The sequence below is a fragment of the Emydura macquarii genome, unplaced genomic scaffold (genome assembly GCF_026122565.2).
Source record: "Emydura macquarii macquarii isolate MOO-44397 ecotype Brisbane River unplaced genomic scaffold, CSIRO-AGI_Emac_v2 contig_1146, whole genome shotgun sequence".
Lineage (NCBI taxonomy): Eukaryota > Metazoa > Chordata > Testudines > Chelidae > Emydura > Emydura macquarii.
This window is the reverse complement of record NW_027131283.1, coordinates 994,801-1,000,800: the sequence shown is the minus strand read 5'-3', so window position 1 is coordinate 1,000,800 and position 6,000 is coordinate 994,801. Positions and strand designations below refer to the sequence as shown.

At 44.0% G+C, this 6,000-nt stretch overlaps 1 protein-coding gene across 1 annotated transcript in view; it reads left to right on the top strand.

Moving 5' to 3' along the window:
* The first annotated feature begins 249 nt into the window (after positions 1-249).
* The window catches only part of ASCC3 (activating signal cointegrator 1 complex subunit 3), a 479,889-nt gene continuing 474,138 nt past the window's right edge, over positions 250-6,000 (top strand). The window contains exon 1 of the mRNA XM_067546516.1: positions 250-288. The gene's annotated coding sequence lies outside the window, so the exon portion shown is untranslated. The remainder of the gene's footprint in view (positions 289-6,000) is intronic.

The following is a 6,000-nucleotide window of genomic DNA, read 5'->3' as shown; positions in this document are numbered from 1 at the left end:
GGAGCAGGTCGCTCTGTATTTGTGAGTCGGGAGCAGCACGCGCGGTGCTGCGCGTGGAGACGGGTCAATACGGGAAGAACGACTCAGGCGGCCTGCGCGAGGGCCAACGGTGACCGAGGGAGTCCCAGCCCAGCCCGGCGTGGGTGGGGCGTCACGTCGGCCAGGACCAACCCACCGCCCGCCCTCGGGTGGCCCCACCCGCTCTCCCTCGCTTTACGGCAGTGTCGCACGGCGCTGCTGTGCTGTACACTCCGGGGGCAGCCGGAAGAAGTGGAGGCAGGTGGCTGGGTGAGTGGGGCTGGGGGGCTGGTCACTGTCTGGGCGGGCAGGGCTAATGTGGTATTTGGTGCTGCAGCGGCGGCCTGGGTCCCGCCGCGCTGGGGGCGGCGATGGGCTTCCTCATCCCGGACGCGCTGGGGCTAGGTGTCCGGTCCCGGCAGCTCTGCCTGTTCTCGGGGGTTTTATCTCCCTGCGCACGGGGCGGCCGGTAGGGCGCGCTCGGCTCCGTAGGGTTGAGTGAAACCGGCGGCGTCGCCGCGCTCTCCCGTGCCTCAGTTTCCCTAGCTGTGCCCTCGTCCGCTGTCTCGCTTACACTCCCCTCCCCTCCCCTCCCCTCCGTGGCTTCCCCCGCTCCGCGGCCCTGGTCACCGCCCGGCCTCGGGTCGCACAGTGTGTCCGTGTGCGGGGCCCTTGGGCCCCTCCCCGCTGCTCCAGGCCCCGCCGCCGGTACTGGGCTGTCAGGTTCATGCAGCCTGTGCCGGGGTCTTTGCTCTTGATTTTTTTTTCTGTGACCTTTCAGTGCACCCCCTTCAAGAGTAGGAGTTAAAATCTGACTTCCAGATCGTTTGCTTCCCCTGCCGGCATATTTGTAGGGGTAGGCTGTGTTAGAGAGACACAGTCAATAGAAAATCATTTGAAAACAATGTCCTTATTACAATTATTAACACTTATGGATTATTGAACATGGACATTTTTAAAAATCCAGCTTAGTCTACGGCTCCTATGCTTTGAGGTCCCTTCGTTTTGGCCTATGGTAAATGAATTGTCAGTTTCACTTCAAAACTGTGTATGAACACTTTCCAGTTCTTAGTGTTCTGAGGTGTGGATATCAAATGCTGGTGGTGAATATGCAGCTGGAATTTAAAACAAACTACATATAAAAAAAACTTGGTGTAGGTTTTTAAATACATTTTGGGTTTTATGCCAAATGTATGTTTGTTTGTAGTGGTGGTGTAGTCCTGTTGGTCCCCAGATATGAAAAAGACAAAGGCCATGTTTACGTGTACAGCCGTCCCACTGTACTGCATCTGCTGAAGACACTATGCTGATGAGAGAGAGCTCTCCTATGGGCATAAAAAACCCATCCCTGTGAGCGGCATAAACTACGCACGCTTATGTCGGTGTTGATGTCCACACTACCCTTCTTGAGCTGGTGGAGTGCGTCCTCACCAGGTACGCTTCCACTAACCTAAGAGGGGCAGTGTGGGGAGCTGAGAGCCCAGTCAGCCCTCCCCATTTCCTGTTCCCTGCCGAAAGCCAACCCCGGACTTCCTCTCTACCTGTTCCAAGGTGGAAGCCACCTGGGCTTCTTGCCCCTGGTGTGTGGGGTCCAGGTGCCCCAGCTTCTCTGCCCTCTCCTTCCCCTGCTGGGAGCTGGGCACAGCTGTGGAATTGATAAGGCTGCCCTGGCTCCCAGCTGAGAGTGGGATCTAGCTGCTGGGGCTTCTGGCCAGCACACGCGGTTGTCTTGCCCTGCTCCTGGGCAGCCACCTCAGCTGGGAGTGGGGTCCAGCTGCTCAGCCCTTGGAGGGGCTTTCATTGCTCTGCTGGGGCAATGAAATTGACAAGAATGACAGCCCCAGAGCCATATAAGGGATGCAGTGTCTACATTGACACTGTTGCTTTAACTAAGCCGACATAAGCCCTACACCTCTCGTTGAGATTGTTTTATTATATCTGCATAGCAGGGGTGTTACATCGGTGGGAGGAGCTTTTTATTTTGTACACTCCACTGTTTTGTTGACAAAAGCTGACTTTTGTTGACAGAACTCTCTTGTAGACCAGCCCATAGCCAAAGTGGATTTGGCTACCTTCGAGCTTATGGCAGTGAGGCTGCACCTGTGCTGTAGTGCTGCTAGTGCAGACATTGAGCTGACTGGGAGAGCACTCCTGTCAACTTAATTACTCCAGCACCCACAAGTGGTGGTAGCTATGTCAGTAGGAGAGCTTCTGCCGATATAGATATAGCGCTTTCCACACCGACATTTAGGTCGATGTAACTTACCTTGCTTAGGGGCCTGGCTTATTCACACCCCTGAGCAACATAACTTATGCCGACATAAGCTGTAGTGTGTCCATAGCCTTAGAGCTCTTCTTGAGGTCTGGGAAAGGGACTCAGAGTGGTACAGTGAGCTAAATAGGTGGATCAGGTTATTAAGCATAGAGAGTTAATACATCGCAAGAAACCATTTGAGACTGAGTGGGCAGTTAACACTTTTGCAGTCATAGGGTGAAGAAGAGTTAGCGGGTTACAGATTGTTATAATGAGACATAAAACTCTATTGAGTCTTTGATTTTTAGCAAAATTATGAATTCAAGTTCCCAGGCTCATTTTTGGAAGGTACGCAGATTTCATTTGAGGTTGAGAACTGAGAGGTGAGATATGAAGAGATCATTCTGTGAAAAGTGATCACCTACAGGTGATACGGTGTGTTTTGTCATGTATCATTTTTCTATGTGAATTCATTTGAGAATGTATTGATTGTTTTGTTGGGGTACTGCTGCACTGAATGATGTATACCACATGTGGTGAGAGGCATATTTAGGACCCCGGGGAAGTGTTGATCATTGTGGTAGTGGAGATATGTCTGCAGGTTTTGCATTTGTTATGGCAAGGTTTTGTGTGGCTTTGAATTGCTGTGTCTTGTAGTCTTTCAAGACTCATGGTTCCTACATGTGCCTATCACAACATGTGAACCAAGTTAAAACATCTAGAGTTGGACCATTTAAGTTGAGTTACTAATGAATATATGTTTACCTTTTGGATATGAGGGATCCTAAACTTGTTATCACGGCTTAAGGTATCTTGTTTTACCTTCTTAAGTTTAATATTTAGGGCTAGTAGCAAGTGTTCTTAATTGCTTTGTATGGTGAGTTTGTAGTTCCTAAAATAACAGACAAATTAACTGAAATTGAAGTGGAAATATCACTTTTCTCTTAGATGGGAAGAGAGCACCTGATATCGCTTTATCTTTTTTGGTTTCTAGGAGTAGCGATTTCTTTCTGGAGGAACCTCATTCAGTTCTCATCCAGTATCAAGAGTGAGTCTGTCGCATGGGACCTTAACTGTGGAGAATATAAGGCAATTAAAAATGTTAGTTAGAGTTTTTCAGAGGAGTTGGAGGGACCTCTGGGAGACATCAGAGCAGGATACTTGCATTTTTTGGAAAGTGTATGTATACTTTGCTGCCTTCTGTCTGAATCAGTTGAATATTGTCAACTGTACCTCATGTTCTATTAATAATAAAATTAAACATAATGGAATTATCTTTCAAGGCAAACAACAAATGATGCTGCCTATTTGTGTTTAAAATATTTCTGACTTAAGTGCAGAAAAGGGGAAGGGACTTTTTCACAACAAACAACTTGGGGGTAATGGGAAACTAACGACTTGCAGAACAACTCTGAAGATCTCGCCAGTGCTCTCCGGACAATTACTGTTTGTCAGCCTCTTATAAATTCTAAGTAGTCATTCCTGGAATATAGATGCCAGAGTCCATTGTGCATCTCATCCCTTTCTAATTTGCATGAAGTGCTCTGATTACTTAAGGCCCATTGTGACTTCACAAATTGCTGCCAAAGAAGTGCTTTTTATTGAGCAGGTGAACATTTGAAATAGTACATTTCCTGATATTTAATTAAATTCCCTATAATTAATAAAACATCTGCATTTGCTAAAAGGAATGACAAAGAATAAAGAGTACTTACTAACAGAACTAGAAAAATCCACTTATGCAGAACAAATAGGAGACTTTCCCTGAATGAGTGCCAACAACTGCAGATTTTAAGTTTTCATTAAGAAAAGGGGGAAAAAATAATTTCTCTCTTATTCTTGAAAAGGTTAACCTTCTGAGGTTAAATTTGTGTAGTGTTTTTCCTACACATTTGTACTTCGAAATGTTGTTTAAAATAAGAGCCACTTCTTTTGTTCATCTTACAGAATTGTCTGCTGAGTGGTTGCAGTGTAAACTTGCATAAGGTAATAGAAATTATTTCAGAGAAATATTGACTTCATTGTTGATGCACTATGCAGAGGGCAGGGTGGAGAAGCATTATATTTTGACTTCAGTACACGTGTTCTTATTTAAAGAATACATTGGCTGATTACCATATTAAGTTTCCGAGAACAACTTATTTTATTTCAAGCATTTTTGACTGCATTTACCAAGCAATATACCCCAAATGTATGTATGTGTAAAAAGTTTCTGAAGTAGTAGTGACATCTTGTATGGGAAGTACTGAATACAATTTAAATGTGAAGGTCCTGTGTAGCAATATAACGTGAAAAACCTATAGGACTAATACATCATGAAAATCCTAAAAATATTACAACCATTTCTTATTTGGTAGATTGCAGGCAATAGAACCAGAAGGAATATTGTAACTGGAAATGTGGAGTTAATATCACTGAATAGCAGAGCATTAAGTAATAAATGCATTTCTTAATAAGCTTTGCCTAGTAAGCTCCACAGAACTAAAATTTACATGACATGCATTCAGATGCATTTTAGATTTTGGGATGCATACAATCTGTTCAATGTAACAAACAAACAATACATAGCACTCATATGTAAAACAAGAAAATCTTAAATTGAAGTTGTAATATTGAAAGACTACTGTTCTTTTGAGTACAGTTAAATATTTAATTAATTGTACCTCTGAATATAATTTGAGTAGCAAATGAAAAAATATATATTTTTAAATTGCTGGAAAGCTTCATTACGCTAAATAATAGCGTAGACATTCTGGTAAATTGCATTTGGTAGCAATATTTGAGTTTTCTGTTAAATTTTTTTTAACCAACATGTTTTTATTGATCACCAAAATAGCCTTTTAAGTCAGGGTAAAGAAAAAAAAAACCAAAATCTTCCACTTCAGAGAGATGTATCCCATTACAAAGCAATTTAATATAACCTCTATTAATGTACAGTGCAAGCTGGTTTGAAATGAGCTATTTGTGTAGTCAGCTCAGTCCTCTTTTGAACAGGTATCTCTGTCAATTTGATTCAGCCATTTATTACAGTCTGGCAAGCCAAACCTCCCCATAGTGACATGGTACTAGAGCCCACTTAGTCTGATTTTCTTTCTGCTAGCCCCTGGCACAGTTTTTCAGGTTCTGTGGTTCAGTGTGTGCAACCCAAAATTCTGTTTTTCAGAGCAGATATTCACTCTTGACTTTCAGCAGTTTAATGCTCTTCTAGGTGTACAGAGTAGATGAAGGATGATCTGGTGATTGGGTTGTTAACTGGAGATGTGGGAGACCCAGGTTCAATTTCTTGCTCTTCCACAGACTTCCTCTGTGACCTTGGGCAAGTGACTTATGCTGGGTCTAAGCTGTGAAGTTTAGCTGTCATACTGTGTTGGCTAGGAGTGTGGAGAAAATCACACCGTAGATGACATAGACATAACTCAGCTGGCAGAACCCCAATTGTAGATACATGTATGCCAACAGAAGAATGTGTTTCCATTGGCATAGCTGATATTAAGGAATGAGGTGTAGCTATGCAGGCAGAAGAACTCCTGCTGGCTTTTGTTGTGTCAACACTAGGGGGCTTTGCCAGCATAGTTATTCTGGCAAAATGTATTGTAGACAAGCCTTTTGTATTCTGTCCCTCAGTTCTGCAACTGTAACGTGGGGTGTTGTGAAGATAAATACACTGAAGACTGTGTGGTGGTCAGATACTACAGTAATGGGGGGGTGAATAAGTACCAAAGATAGAT